The 17,013-nt window shown below is 38.3% G+C and overlaps 1 protein-coding gene across 13 annotated transcripts in view; it reads left to right on the forward strand.

Annotated features, from left to right (window-relative positions):
- CACNA2D1 (calcium voltage-gated channel auxiliary subunit alpha2delta 1) overlaps nucleotides 1-17,013 on the forward strand; it is a 427,231-nt gene that overhangs the window by 74,703 nt on the left and 335,515 nt on the right. The window lies entirely within an intron of this gene.

Here is a 17,013-nt window from a genome sequence, read left to right on the forward strand (position 1 = left end):
GAATCAGATTAATTTCCATACCTATTCTATTTCTGACTTGCTAATTTAATCTGTATTTCAGTCATGTTTCATATCAGTGAAGTTAATCCTGAACTATTAGTGTGAAGACCATGCTGCATTGTAACCTCACGATTCTTTGCGTTTTAAATAAGAAGTAGCTATTTCTTTAAAGTGCTTTTGCCAGCAATCCCTTTCTCTTCTATCCTGTAAGACACCAAACCTGGGTAATTGCTTTTTATGATTCCTACTCACAGCACTCTGACTTGCGTAAGAGTTTAGAGTGCTTTTCAGAAGATACTGACCAAACATGCACGGGGGGATCTGGATGAATTCATAAACATGCTTTTTACAGAGTAGAGCTATTAGAAATGGGTTTAAAGGATGGAACAGCAGACTGGGATTCCCTGAGCAATTACATATCCACATAGACTTGCAGATGAGTTTGGACGTGTCATTTAAAGGGAAACAGAGAAGAAAGAGGGATTAATTCACCTAACTGTAGACATCTACTCAGCTGGTTGTCCTAAGCTCCTTTTTTGTTCAGTGGAATAAAACAGGCACTTCTCACTCAGGATTGACCTGACATGTTCTGAATCAGACTTTAAAATGGGATGAACTACAGCCCAGAAGTACTTCTCTCTTTTTCTGTCAGAGGAGCCTCGATGTAAATGCCTATACTGTAGGTGTGTAAAATTGGTGGAGATAAGTCCCACCCAAGCAGTCCTTTTATCAGTACAGTTTCATGCAGCTGAAGAATCAGTCTGAGAGTGAAACCGCTGCTGCATGCTATCCTGAGGACTAGCCTTCTTGTAGGCGATGAGATTTTGCTTAGTCCATTGTCTGTGCATAGGTACCACAGGAGGTACTCATTTTCCTGTCTTCTGTTCTTAGCAGGAGTTCACTCTTCCAGTTCCCATAGCTTCTGTAACATGCAACGTACATCAGTGTTATCTGGGCCAAAGGTTCTCTGCTTCAGTCAAATGAGTGTAAAAAAGATGATTTTTTTCTTTGTTTTCCTGTCTTAACTCAGTGGGCATGTGTTTATGTAGTACTCTGGGGACTTTGTATTATTATTGCAAAATATTGTAAGACATTTGCAGACCTTTGTGAACATACCAGTTTTTCCACCGTTTTCCCATCAACCCATATTAGTCTGATGTTTTTAAATTATCACAGCCAAATCTTGTATTTTCTTGAGACTCAAGATTAATGTCAGGGTTTGTGTGTGTCTGTGGTGGTTTGATCTTAAAACTTTAGGAAAATCAATTAACTATTTCATGCTTATTTTAGAAAATATTTCAGAACAGTTTTTCTGTGAATGTGGAATAAGAAGGGTGGCTACCTCATTTTAGGCAAGTCCATGGTCACTTTTTGAAAAGGGTAATACAATTCAGTTCCCTGATGTAAAAGAAGATTAAAATAGGGGAAGGATGTTCCTTCAGTCCAGTTGCTTTCTTTTTTTTTAAAAAAAACAAAAGAAGTCTTGTAGTCTTCAGAACTTCTCAGGTAATTTTAATTTTAAATGATCAAGTCAATGCATTTGGAAGGCAAATAAAAAGTCCTCTAGATGTATTAGTGGCTAAAGATTTATGACTTTAAAACCAATTTTATTATTTTGGGGGTGTCACTCATGATGTCTTTAAAGCTTGGGATTGCCATTACTGCCAGTGCTGCAGTGAATGTACAATGCTTATTATTTTTAGCTGCATACCATCATTTCAGGATGCACGTCAGCAAGACTTCTGCATGACATCTTTATCAATCTTGCCACTTCATGCAGAGTGAAATTCATCCCCAAACAGGTGGAAATAACTTAGCTCCCCACACACACTTCATACAACTGAATTTGATTTGCCATCCTTTAAATACTGATCAATGATGCTTCTCTTCAGTGTTGGAACATCTCTAATTTTTTTTTTAAATTACTTTTTTTTAATTGCCTGAGAATTTACAAACATTAATTACATGATTACAACAACTACGTAAGATCCTTTTTGCAGCAAAGTAATTGAAATGACCTATTGAAACATTCTTCCAGTTCAAGAAGGACAAAACTCTCTTACAGAGGTTGTCAGGTTTCAGATGTTTGCCTTGCTGAAACTTTCTGTGAACTTTCTGTACTTTTTATGTGCTAAAGATATATATATATAAATCCTAATTTGATATATATATCTATAAAAATATGTATGTATTTAGTAACCTACTGTGCTTTTTTTAAGCAAGTGGTATTTAATTTCTCTCTATATATCCTAGTCTGGGTTTTTGACTTTTTTAAAAAAAAATATTTACATACATTTTTTAAAAAAAAAAACAAACCACTTTCTTCAGAACAGCTTTCTAGGAGTGGTTGGTCATAGATGGTTCCTGAGAAAACTTACTTTTCCTTTTGTATCAAATGCCAGACACAGCCAAAGCCAATGCATTGAAAAATGAGTATAACCTCTCACATAAGTAAAACTGACTTAAGCTTTTTAATATTATTTTCATTATTATTAAGTTGATTAAGCCATTTAATATTATTTTCATTGTTTGTCTTAGCTTCCAGTTTCTGATTCAGACATTTTTCTCAACCATTATCAAGGTTAGCTGTTCTGGGGAATTCTGTTGTTTCTTTAAAAAATGTATTTCTGATGTATATTCATGTATCCAGGGGCTTAGTCTGACTAAAAAAAAACAAAAGAGGAAAAGGCCTAAGGAGCATTACTTAAGGGGAAATATACCCTTTTATTAATCTCAGTCCCAGTCAGATCTCTTTGCTGACTCATATTCTACATGGTTATTAATTTTGGATCGCTTCATGTTGGTTTCTCTTATGCTATCACCTGCATCCGAACTTTTACTTTCTACTAAGAGAATTTCTTCACCTTTCGTATGTATTTCTCTTAATTCTTTTTTCAAGGACTATCTTTATGCTGACATTTTGTAAACTTTATGTAGTGAAGCTGAATTATTTATCTGAAATTTAAGTCTTCTTAAACCTGCTGGGTCACATTTTCTCTGAAATCAGGAGTGGAGTTGAATGGAACTGTTACTAATGACTGCACAGAGGATTTTACCGTTGGGGCTAATATGACTCAAAGTGTTAATTAAGACCTGAATCCTGAAAAGAGTATGATGCAAGAGGATCATACATCCTCCAGTGATGCCACAAGGAAGGTGCCAGTGAATGACATCAGCAGTGTCATTGTTCAGAGACTAGCATACCCCAGGGATGCCATGATTTTCTCTAGGCATGCTAGACAAACAATCTTTGGGCAAGGTTATAATAAGCAAATATTAGCGATGACTTTTCTAATAATAAGTTGGCTTCCCTTGAGCTGCAAGAGCACCTTTAAATGAGAAATAACTCTTGCAGTCCAAATTATTTGTGTTTTCATGGTACTTTGTGCTAGAAAACTCTATAGCTATTACTTAAAGGTAAAATTACTTAATGGTTCTGTACATTACACACAAAGGGCTTGAGTAACATGGAAAAGCTTTGTGATTTCATTTCTGGTTTATATGAGAAAAGGTTATAACAAAAATCTGGACAGAGATGACTTGTCCCACCATAAGGAAAAAGTCTCTTTTTATTTTTTCATGTGTATGAATTTATACTTTAGAGAAGCTTAAAAATGGTGATTGAAATAGGTACCTAGCTGGGGAAGGAGAAAAGGGAAAGTCCTGATCTGAACTCAGAGGGCTTTCCTGGATAGCTATTACCAGAAAATGTTAGCCATAGAAGAAGAAGTTAGGATGAAAAGAAAATGGAGAATTTTATAGTGAAGTGCAGTGAAGGAAGAGAGTGGTATGTGTAGTAAGGAGGGAGACAGGCAAGCGCCTTATAGTCAGAGATGTCAAAGACCATCTTGCAGTAGAGCCTGTTGTTCAAATAGTGAACGTTTATTTTTTGGTTTACTGTTGTTTACTATTGCATATTTGCCTGGCCTAACCCTACGGAACACACACTATTTCAATATTATGGAATTTCCATATGCATAGGGTATGCATAAGGTCCTGCAAGGGGCAGGGAGTTGGACTCAGAGATCCTTATGGGTCCATTCCAACTTGAGATATTCCACAATTCTTTGGTATTATGAGCAATTAATATTCTGTCTCTGTGTATTTTGCTAAAAGGCAGTGTACAGACTAGCTGTGCTACCATTCAACCTGCATTTCCAGGTGCGTAATGGAAGGCAGGTGGAGGTTTCATTGAAAATGTATCCTGCAGTAACTACAAGCAAAACTCACAAAGGTTCTTGGACATTTTTCAGGTATGCAACCTTTCCAAGGATACCAACAAATAGTATGCCTACCCGTTAGGCAGTCTCGCACCTAAATTGTTCATTTTCAGTAGAAATATCCTCTGTTTTAAAGTTCCTACCCAATTCATTAATACAATACCTTTCTGGAGCTATGAAGATCATGCTAATAGATCATAAACTTTCAGTTCAAATGGAAACTAAATAATTTAAACAAAAACTATTCTAAATACATGTCATGGTTTAAGCCCAGCTGGCAAAAAAGCACCACGAGGCCGCTCGCTCACTCTTCCCCCCACGGCCCTGGTGGGATGAGGAGAAAATATAAAGAAAAGCTCGTGGGTCGAGACAAGGACAGGGAGGGATCACTCACCAACTTAGTCATGGGCTAAAGACAGGCTCAACTTGGGGAAGAAACAAAGTCAACTTAATTTACTACCAATCAAATCAAAACAAGGGTACTGAGAAGTAAACCCACACCTTAGAACACCTTCCCCCCAGCCCTCCCTCCTTCCGCCTCACCTCAGCTCCACTCCCGGCTCTCTCCACCTCCTCCCCCCGGCGGCGCAGGGGAACAGGGGACGGGGGTTGGGGCCGGTTCCTCACCCCTTGTCTCTGCCGCTCCTTCCTCCTCAGGGGAGGACTCCTCACTCCTCCCCTGCTCCACCGTGGGGTCCCTCCCACGGGAGACAGTCCTGCACGAACTTCCCCGGTGTGGGTCCTTCCCGCGGGCTGTAGTTCCTCACAGACTTCCCTGGCGTGGGTCCTTCCCGCGGGCTGACGTCCTTCAGTCCCAGACTGCCCCAGCGCGGGCTTCCCCAGGGAGCGGCGGCCATCTTGGGGGGCATCCACCCCCTGCTCCGGCGTGGGCTGGGGACACACAGCCTGCCGCCTGGTCTCCCCACGGGCTGCGGGGGCAGCCCCTCCTGCCCTCCTTCCTCACTGCCCTCGGTATCCGCAGAGGGGTTCCTCTCCCATCCCAATCCCCTCCTGGCTGCAGGTTCCCCCTCTGAAATCCGCTCTCCCAGAGGTGATCCCGCCGTTGCTGACGGGCTCGGCCTGGGCCAGAGCCAGGTCCGGCTCCCAGCCGGGGAAGCTTCCAGCAGCTTCTCACAGGAGTATGACTTACCTTAATGTAATATTTGATCCGGTGCTGCACACTAAATCTAAGGTGCAGCGTCAACTCTTGTGCAGTGTGAAGTTGTCACCTGTGCAGCCCTTTGGCCTTCGTCTGCCCACCTGAGCAGCCCATTACTCATTAGGTATCGTGGACCATCCTTAATCTTCTATGGCACGAAAATCTGCAGTTTTACCTTGCTCATTTTTGCTGGTATATTTGAGTTGAAGAGAGTAAGCAAGTTTGGATCTCTTAGGTAAAGGAAAATTAAAGTTAGGAGAGAAAATGATGAATAAAGAATACCTACTAACAGTCTTTGCATGCACACCCTGCAGAAAATTTTGGAAACGGGAACAAAACATCCTGTTTCTTGGTTAGATAAGATCCCTTTCTGCATTCCCAAATCATTTAACTGTTGGCTACTTGTTTGTGTGATGCTTTGACATGAATCCTACTTGTCCTCCTGTCCAAAATTTAAGATTTATGCATATAGCCCTGCAAATCTTCTTTTCCACAATGAAATATCTCTCTTTGGAAAGCCTCAGTGTCAGTACCTTGTGGTCAACACTGTGGTATATGCTCGCAGTGCACTTATTAATAAACTTTTCTTCCATTACTGCCCATATTCTAAGGCAACAGCATAACCATTTGAGTAAAGCAAACACTCAAGGTCAACTAAAATACATTTCACTGGTGAATGAGAGACATTCATATTTTCACTGCCAAATTCCTGCTTAATATTTATTTGTTTTGATGTGTGGTCACTTGTTTTTGCTTTTAAATATTAAACTCTTACGTTAAGGTCATTCAAGGGAAGGTACTAGTCAATACCTTTGGCTACCTGTGCTGTGTGTAGACAAAGGTGTGTTACGTGTGGATTTGCACCTTATTGTCTAGATTTCTTCAGGCATGTCAATCAGAGACATCATATCTTCATTCTAGCCTTTATGCTGTGGTTTCTTCTGAAAACTGAGGAAACTGAGTTTCCATGGAAACTGAGGCACAGATTGTGTGCTAGGAGACAGGTTACTTCTACGTGCTGTTGGGAAATGTCCAAGGTGCACAACTGCATCAGTGAATGAGGAGCTCAGAATGTTTACCTGCTAGTTTAGATGCAATTTCAGCACAGCTGTGCAAGTACGTCCAGATCTCTTACTATTTCCCTGCCTGCCTGAAATAAGGCTTCAGTGTCTCACAATACAACTGGGAAGCTTAAATAAACATGTGTTATAACATATTTTGAGATTCCTGGGCAGAGATGCTGTGTACTTTAAATAGAGTTGGGAATTTTCTGTAGCCTGAAAGACCTGTAAAACTAAAATAAATTTTGTAGGTGTGCTTGATACTATTGTTTTTTGGAAGGGATCCAAAACTCTAGCTTGAGTTTTGTTTGGATGTCTAAAACCAACCTAGCATCCTTGAAAACACTCTGAGACACCTACCTTCTGGTCTGCTAATCTTAAATTGCCTATACTAACAAGGTATCTTTCAACTGTTCAGAAATACTCTATAGATAAATTTGAGTTGTCCACTCACTTAGCAGAACTTGTACTGGGCAGCATCTCTTGCTTTTGGGCTCTGTTGGAACTCAGCCACTGGTCTCCTGAGCTCCATTAGACATTCCAAAGAAGCCTAAATAGTCACACCTAATGGTGAAGTCTACCACTTCTGCAGCGTAATCTAAAGCTTAGAGCTAGTCACTCCATGAGGACTTGGGCCAGGTCTCTGAGCTGAAAATATCTGTGTATACATATGGATACATATCTAGATCTGGACACACATGCACAGGTGTGTTGAAATTGCATCTAAACTATATTCCATTGTGCATACTGGAAATACATATTTTTCCAGTTATCTTCTAATCTAAAAGGTAAATAGAGAAAACATTTGACCAGGGAGGAGGATCTGAAACTCCATTCTTTTCCTTCCCATTTAAGTCCTCTGATCACAAGGCTAAAGTCCTCCAATGCATAGTAGAATCTGCAAAAATCACATTTTGATGATAACCATTGCCCTCCACCTTCATTATCATCCCTTCAAATATGTTAAATACATTTATTGTTATTGTCACGCTGTGAAGGCTAGAGTCCTTGCCTGTAAATTGGGTCATTCTCTGGAGGTGTAGTTTGCATCCTCCTAAAGTTGAAGGCAATCTGTGATTCTGACTTCCCTCATTATTTTGCAAATGATGATGCAGTAAACACTGTGATTTTGTCATGAGAAGACACTGCTCAACTAGGTTTTGAGTTGATGGAGCCACCTGATGTTTCCTATTAGTTCCTTATGCACAGGTGTGATATCCCATAGAATCAACAGAGAAAGGGAGAGATCTCAGTTTTACTGCTGAGTTATGGTAGTGTCAGAAGGTTAATCAAGATAAAATGCCTTTCCCTTCCTCTCTTTCCTTGCTAATTTTAAGAACGTAAGCCTTGTTGGGAACTGATTTCAAAACTGATTTCACTACAAAAAGAAGCATCACTCATGTCTTGATACATTTGCTGCTGTTTTCTCTTTACTTCTATTTTTTATTTTCACGTGTTTCTACCCTTTTGACTTACTTGCCAGGTATAGGCAGAGTTAGAGAATTGTATTGGAAAGGGCTCAAGTTGGAGAAATTCAGAGAAGGAAAATAGCTTGAATTGTCATTAGTCTCCCAGCAAGCAACAGTTCCCCACAATTTGTTAGTATTTTTTTGTTAGCAGTTATATGAGAAGCTGGCCATCATAAGGAAGTTGGTAATGGACTTTGTGTGCTGGGTTGTTTACCGAAATAATTTCAGGTCTTACTTCTAAGAAGAGGAAGTCTACATAGATGGAAAAGAGCAAATTAACTGGAGTAAATTACTGGTCAAATAGATGAATGAAGTTTTGTCTATGTATGTTTTTGTGCTGTATACACAGGTTTTATATTATTTTTCACTCTAACATGTTCATTTTCCCCTTGGAATTGTTAAGCTGTGGCTGTTCCTTTAATATTTCAAAATATTTTATTCTTTTATTTTAAATTTTCATTTCAAGCTGGGGGTAGCTCTTCAGCTACAGGAGAAGGCATTTAGTGAAAAGATTACACGAAGTGTGTACCAGCATCACAACCAAATGGCTTTAATTGTGCCAGTGTTCTACCAGAAAAATGCTGGAAAAATACAAATAAAATAAACTTTTCTCTGTATAAGGACTGTATGATCATGCACACCATATGTTTTTACATGACAGTATGTCTTGGTTCTTTAAGTCTTTTCCATTATATATTTGGTAGAATTTTACAGAGTTAGGAATCTAGCTCTATTTATATGTTTACTTTTTATATCTCCCATCAATTCTCTACATACTGAGTAACTCACCGAGATGGAAAATTTCTAAATTTTATTTCTGGATGCTTCCTGCAAGTATTCAGAATAGACATTGTCATCTCCTTTTTGCAGCATTAGAATTAGATTTGAGTCCATGACTAGAGCTGGTCCAACTATAAGAAATAGCTACTCCAGATATGGCAGGAACTTTGCAGGTGAGTTTAAGACTGATACAGCACTTTTTTAAAAACTATCTTCACTGCAAATTTGCACACTAGCGAAAAAGGGTTTTATATATGCTTTTTTAGATTAAAATACTGAGTCTGCTAGCCTGTATGAACTTTCCTTGAATCTCCAGATGTAAATGTAGCCTATTCTGAAAGTCAGTTGTAGTTGCTGAATCAAATGTGTTTTGGAATGACAGTTAGCAAGACGTGACACTTGTGAAGTCAAACATTTGTCAGCTTGTCCACTTGTCAGATGTTTGAATTTGTTTTCACTTGTCTTGCCTTGAGTCTTATTTTATTAACCAAAATCCAGGTTGTATAGATGCAACATTATGCCACAGAGGATAGATTCACATAACTCACATACCTTGCAAGGCATCATAAAAGTCTGGAAAAATAAATCAGAGGGCTTGCAATGAAAGTTCTTACAAATATTGCCTGTTTCTGTGTTTTTTCTTTCCACAGTTTACTTGATTTTCCTTCTGCAGATCTTGTATTCTTGTTGACAGATAAAGAGGGGGTCGTCCCTCCCACTTCCCATATCCTTATAGATAGCCATGAGTCATCATTTTGATTTTTGTGGACCTGAACTGTATATAGTGCTGAAATAGCATTTAGTAAGCTAGCTTAGAGAGACACCTGCTGAATCTCTGTCCTGCTAGCACAGTGTATTGCAGTTGGAGCTTCTAAGTGTGACTAAGATGATGAAAGCTAAAAGAAGCTTGTGGCAAATAATATTATTGGAAGATCAGCTTCACAATTTAACTTTTCTTTCTCCTTACACAGTAGATTGTCACTGATAGCATAGCTTCTTTGTTGCTTTCACATTTGGTATGGAGAAAAATAAGAAGCACCGATAACTGTAGCAGTTCTTTCCCATTCAGTCCCCTTTATATATTCATTTGAGCAAATACCCTTACAAAATAAATGGCTGTGACTAATTTTCCAGGGGTTGTGGTGTTGTTTTTTAAACTCCCTGTGGGGGATTCTTCATGTGTTTGTTATAAGCAGGTGTCTTTTTCTGGTTTAGGAATACTGAGATTTCATTTGTGCAAGATGTTCTGCAGGTGCATAGCCTCATTAAAGTGAGCATTACCCAAAGCTGGGGCGTTGATGTAGCAGCTGTGAAAGGTGAAATCTTGCTCCAAATAGCTCTTTCGGTTTCCTTTGGTTATAAAGTTACTTTTTCAGCTTCAGAAGCTCAGATTTAAAAAGAAAACAATGCAACCCAAACCTCTACAGTTGCTTTTCTTGGATTTGTCCCAGTTTTTGTCTCCAGGGCTTTGCTACCCTTCTTAGCTGAAGCTTACCCCTCAGGCAGCTGCTTCTCCTGCAGATATTTTTGTTTTCCTTGTATGTGCTTCTGCCGGATATGCAAAGAGAACTACTTTTTTTTTCTTATTTATTGGTCTGATGACTTCCATTCAGATTGTCTGCCCAAGAAACAAATTGATGCATTTATTGGTATAAGACTGGTCTCCGCTGTAGCTAGTTGGAAATTCTACAGAATAATGATTTTCCATGGTAAAACATGCATTTTCAAAATCACAATATTTCATGCTAGTAGTTTAATTTGCTCAAATTTGTCTGGTTTAATGGAAGGTTTCCTATCTAAACAGACTGAAAAAGAATATAGGAGTTCTTGAGCATTGCAAGTGTTGGCTTCCATACCCTAATGCTGTTTAGCCAACCCTCCCAAGACTCCTAATCTTTCCTTCAGTCATGAAGTTTACTTTTTGAACCCCAACAAAATTGAATTTTAAAATTTTAAGATCTTCTGTGAAATGAAAAGTCCACTTATTTGCTGAAAGCTCTATTAAACATTACAGAGAAGAACCAAATGTAAGTGGTGTTTTCAGTGGTCCAAACTTGGAAACACAAGTTATAAATAAATTGTTGTACAGTAGTTGTGTATTGTACACAATCCTCTCAGCCTAGATTCTGCCTTTATGAGGCCTTTTTTCCCAGGTGTTGGATAATTTTGGGACTCTTTCCTGGCATCTTCTGTTGTCTTTCAGTATCTTTTGTTTAAGAGCATTGATACCTGACTGTATGCATGATGCCAGTATTTGTGTCAGTGCAATGCTTTGTACCCTTTGCTTCTCTTTTTCTGCGTTCCCCATATTAAAAGTTCTAATTAGACTGTGTTACTATAGCATCACACTAACTCATGTTGAATTGTTCAGCCACTTCACCCTGTGAATACTTTTCAAGGTACCTGTGTTCAAGACACAGTCACTGTTTTCTAAATATGCTATGAAATCTGTAAATTCCAGGTTCTTTTTCTAATGATATATTCAGCTGTATTAAAACGCATTGTCTTTGAATGAGACCATTTCAGCCTGTGTGTTCTAGACTACTTTGTATAATAGTTGTATAGTAAATAATAAGGAGGGTTTCTACAAAGTAGGTCTTCATACCATAGTCCAGCTGACATGTAGTGTTTCTACAGGCTTCTTTAACCAATGATGACTTCGAGGAAATGTTGCTTCCCATACTTCTAACAGCCTTGAAAGTCAATGTTGTAACAAAGATGACTACTTTTTTTTTTGCTAGACAGAATGCATTAGCAATATAAACACTTTTAAAAAATGACAAGAGATTTGTTTCATTTCTATCTTAATTAAAAAAATGGTATATGACAACTCTTTTGAATTGCAACATTTTTTCTAAGAATTTTAGACAGTTTTAATAAGTTCTCAAAACATTTGATTTATAATTCGGTTCAATTTGCATTTCAGAGGGCAAAATTAAAGCACAAATGCAGGTGAAAGCTAGATTATTTAAAATGGAACCCATCCTAATGGTTATGTACAAAATTACCAAGGACTTTTGGGTCACCAGTCTTGCCATTTCACTGCTCTGTGCTCATGGCAATGTTCACTTTGATAATCAATGTGTAATGTGGGAAACAGACCTTTTGGGGCAAGGCAGAGATTTTATAAGGGAACAGCAGAAAGAAGCATCTGACATGCCTCTGTTTTTCTGTGCCTTTGTCACACGTTCATCTTTCTTGTTGCTCTTTTTCCTTCCTTCCCTGCAGCAGGTATGTGGAAGGGAGAAAGTACAGATTTATCAAGGCTCTGTTCTGCATTGAATGGGGTTGGTGATACTTGGTACTGTTTAAGTGAAAGGAAATTTATTCATTAAAGTCGAACCATTGTGGTTTCCTGCTAGCTGTAGTTGCAAGTTACATTTATCACCATTTTCAAGGTCCACAAAGATTTTTTTTTTCCCTCCACCAAAATACTAAGACCTCATTTTTTTTAGTGGGAGTGGTAACTGAAGCTAGGGGGTAGTCTATGGGATAAGAGCACAGGAAATGCTCTGCTGGGTTGAGGTAGCCTGTGTAGTCAGGATTCTGCCCTTATGTTGGCACGGGGAGATGCTGGGTAAGAGCACATACAAGCCTGGCTAGTATCTGGCCACTATGCATTTAATCCCTCAGTGTTCACAGGTTTTGGATTAGAAATTTCAAAGAGGGTGTGTCTGTCTGTTCCCTTCAGTGTCTATTAGTGAACTTACCCATTAATCTGCCTAGCCCCTAACCTGCCTGAACTATCTGCCTCCATGACATCCTGTAGTAAATGGTTCCAAGACCTCACTAGTTATGGGTGAAAAAGTATCTGATCTAAACTGATCTCTGACTAGTTGCAGTGAGTCCTTCCTGGTCCAGTATTGCCAGATTTGGTTTACCACAGTTTTGGCATTTGGTATATAACTTCAGCCATATCAGCTGTCAGCCTTCTTGTCTACCAGAAAGAGTCCTAGCTTTTCTAGTCTCTCCTTGGCATGCTATCTTATAGGGAATGCATGACTGTTTTATAGCAGCTACCTCCATCCTGTTAGTCATTTTATATAAGTATTTGGAAGAGGAGAGGCTTAGGTACAGCGCAGGAGGTTCTTCTACCATGTCTTGGGTGCCTCCATCATGCTCCAGGTCGTCTTCTAGAACATGACAGAGAATAGAATAGAATAGGATAGGGCATTCATCTTTCAGCACATGATTTCCCTTATTTCTTTTCTGACTTCAGGCCTAAGATCAGATCATGATAAAATGTTCAGATGCTTCAACTACATGTGTAGTGGTAGGTTTCAGACAAGTGCTTCTCAATAAGAAAAAAACAACAGTAAATCACTACCAGCCAGATAAAATATTTTAAATCAAAAAATAAAATAAATTCAGATCTAAATAAATGTTATCCAAATCCAAAATGTTTTAATTATTTAATTACTTTAATTGCTCTGGAAGATAAGTGTAGTTAAATCTCTTTTTTTCCCCCTAATGAGAAATTGAATAATTTGCTACAGTGAAACTGCTCATTTTCTCCAGAAGTTTTTTCCACCTTTTTCTTGGTCAAATTTTTAGTGAGATTGAGCTGAATGCAATAAATTGTTACTGTGGAGCCAGAGTAAAATTGAATTTAAAAATGCCAGTTTTGACTGATGAAATATGTACACACATCAGACTAACTTTCAACTGTAGTAGAACTCTTGCTGCAATAAGGACCTATTGAATTGCAGAATGGACATCAGAATCTGCTTTTAAACCCATTTCAGAGTCTTGTTCTTTGCACAAATAAAAGATAAACCCCCAGATTTGGGTTAGTTGCTGGTCATGTAGTTTGGTAAATTAGCATTCAACAATGAGTAGTTGAATAGTCTTTTCTTTCAAACAGTCTTCCTAATTTTTTTTTTTTTTTCTTTCTGTAAAGGATTTTGTTTTCTGAGTGTTATGGTAGCCATCTACAGTGTGGCCATAATGTTTATTGTATAGTTGCAGTATCCTTAAATGCACCGTAGGACTGGATAACAGTATGGGTTCAGTAGTGTAACAAATAGTTTCCTGGAATATTTGACGTTTTCCTCAAGCATTCTGGTAGCATGCTTCATGCCAGTATTTCAGGTGTGCGGCTAATTGGGACCCTCGGGAAAGAATGCAGGTAGATCTGGGGCTCTTCCAAGTAAGGTTCAAAGGAATCAGATCAGCAGGGCTTGAATCCTTGGAAACAGCTTGCTGCAGAGCTAGTTAAGAAGAAATACTGAATTTCTGTCTTCATGAAAGTATGAAGCAGATTCAGCTAGCGTGTTCACATGGCATCTTTCTTTCATAGGTTTTTCTTCTTTACCAGTTATATATGTCCACCTGCCACCTTTATCACACCTTTCAGGTTTTCTAGTGGATTTTCCATGTTAAAACTTTCCTTAAGAGAGCTCCTGTCAGGTTTCTTTGCAACACTGACTTTTGATGTACTTGTTAGTACAAAAGGCAAAATTCCCCAGGAATGCAGAAGTTTCCTTGCACCACAAGTCTCTGTGGAATAGCTCAGAAAGCAGGATATGCTGAAGGAAAGCAGTGTAATAAACTGCTTTATGCAATTTCCTGAAGGTCTAGATTGCAATTTCTAACTTTCTGTGATCCAACTGTAAATTTGCTGATAAACAAATGTAAGCCTCACCTGCAGAAAGCTTTATTAATCAGTAGAGGCTGAGGTGCTTCACATGTGTTTTTATGTTAATCTTTTTGCTGAATTAAAAGATTCACTTTGATGGGCAAGTTTCAAGAAACAAGATGATGACACATTTTATGATGTGTCAATGTGATGAATATTTGGTTTCTTCAAAGTCCAAGGGCTGTCCGGGAACATTTTTCACTCCCTTTTATGCAGCTGCTTAACAGATACAAATTGATGCTCTTCAACTAGATTCCTAAAGGGCTCAGATTTACTATATATTTGGATTTGATTTATGAACTCACATGGAGGTGGAAGTGGTCCCCCATGGTCTGTCTACAAACATCTTTACATGTCTGATCCTAGTGTTCAGAGGGAAGGAGACTCTTGCTGCATTAGCTCCAAAGACTGAAAAGTCTGCAAAGTCTGCCTGATTTTAACACACCTGACTGTCCTGGTGGAATCAGAAACATGGAGTCACCCACGTCTAAATTTTACCTTTGGCATACGGACATGAGACGAGTACAGATGAAGGACAGATATATATATGCTAAGCACAAGATGTCTTACATAGATGCAACTAAAATCCTCTGTCTGGAGCATTGCCAGTTGAGTCAATATTGCAAGATGACACCTTAATTTCCTTGGGATCAGAGACTGAAATCTTCTACCTAGGATTGGTACTACAGAGATGTTGAGGGTTTGTGGGTTTTGGGGTTTTTTTTGGTTGGTTGGTTGGGGTTTTTTTTTGGTTGTTTTTTTTTTTTTTTGGTTTGTGTTAGTTCTTTTGGTAAGTGTTTCTTTTTTAATATGTTTGGAAGAAGATTCCATAACTCAAATGGCTGTCTAGAAAATTACAAATCCGAGATCAAATTAATCTTCAGTCTAAGAAGGTTTATGTATGTCTCCCACTCCCCAAAAGAGTGCTCTGATCAATTAAATTACAAGCTAGACTGAATGGAAATATACTGTTCTTCCTTGGTTATTCCTCCATCGTAGCAGTGCTGAGCTACTGCGTGAGGAATGGAGGATTCATGGAACCGGGAAAGAGGATAACACAGGAGGGATTGGATCTTAGTTTTTGTAGCACTCAGCTAGGCGAGAGTAAAATCTTTTCCCATTGGTCTTTGTATAAATTTAAACATCATCACCATCTTCTTTACATTGCAAGACGTCTCAAAAAACTATGGCAGTTGGTCAGTACATGTACTAGGCATGACACCTCTGAACTAAGCACTGTAGATGGGTATTTGGAGTGTAAGTGGTTGCTCTTGCACTCCTGCTAATGGTCAAAAGTCAGACATACAGTTACCTAGGCAAACCTCTGCTCACATTCTCTGAACTTTTGATGCCAGCAAAGTTAGTAAATAAGGTTTTTTTCTAATTAGTGTTTTTTGGCTACATTCTCCTTAGTCTTGTTATAGGCTCTTAATTTCTATTTTTTTAAAAAATATTATTTTATTTTTGCCTTTTCTAAATTGTGTCTTTCATACTTTCCACACTGTATTTACAAAATTCTGCTAATACTTTGCAAACACAACACCGGTCAGTTTGCTCTTCCAAGTTGATGGACATGATTTTTGTCAAACAAAATCCCCATCAGTAGAAGATGCAGAGCACCAGTTCCCAAGGGAGGGGAATGAATCCACAAGTATGTTTCAACAGTTTACATTGGATTGTGACTGCCAGAGAAATTCACTTTCATTTAATATTAATTTTCAAAATAGTTAAAAAAATTAGTATTGATTTGGAAGTGGTCTCACAAATAGAAATCATTTCGAAGCCACTGTTATAGGTGAGTACTGAATGCAACACATGCAGACAAAGTGTGGTGATGTCTAGTTTAGCTATGAGAAAATACTATTTTTGTGTAAAGGTTCTTTTATGGACTGTGCCTTCCATAACAAAGCAGTTTGAATTCCTAGTGGGGGCTTGGGTGTTTTGGTTGGTTGGTTTGCTTGGGTTTTGTTGTTGTTGTTGTTTTGGTTTGGTTTTGTTTGTTTGTTTTGTTTGTTTTGTTTCTTTGTTTTATTTTGTTTCTTTCTTTCTTTCTTTTTTTTTTTTCTTTTTGGGCCAGCATCAAATTAATTCCTTACAAGCTGATAGAAATGCATTGTGTGAGTTTTTAACACCTTGCCTACATTTAGTTAAAAGTGACATCGTTAACCTATTTCAAGTTTTTAATTTTTTAATAACAAGGTAAGTACTGCTGGTCTTAAGGTTCAGCACACCCTGAGACAAAGATTGCTTTTTTATAGAATTGTTTGGGGGTTTAATGTATTTTTAATACACTATTTCTTATTAAAACTTCAATCACCCACCTCTTGATTGTAATTAAAACTGCCCCTAGGCAATAAATTTTGTTCTATGCAAATATGACAGGTATAATTATGGAAAATGATTGTTCGTATATTGCTACTTCTCATGTGGTGTTAAAATAAGTGATGAAGTAATTAGATTTTTTTTCCCATTAAATACTAGAACAAACCAAAACAACAGAGTTTGTACTTTTCCTTGAGCCTGGGTCCGTATCCTGACTCCATAAATTCTGAAATTGTCTCCAGACCAAAGATAGAAAGTTGTTGATTTACACCTTGTTCAATTAGTGCGGGGAAAAATGTTTCTGTGCAGTGGTGGACTTACAAGGGCATGCAGCATGACGAAGAGTGAAGGGAGCTGGATTCCC

The sequence above is a fragment of the Accipiter gentilis genome, chromosome 11 (assembly GCF_929443795.1).
Source record: "Accipiter gentilis chromosome 11, bAccGen1.1, whole genome shotgun sequence".
Taxonomy (NCBI): domain Eukaryota; kingdom Metazoa; phylum Chordata; class Aves; order Accipitriformes; family Accipitridae; genus Astur; species Astur gentilis.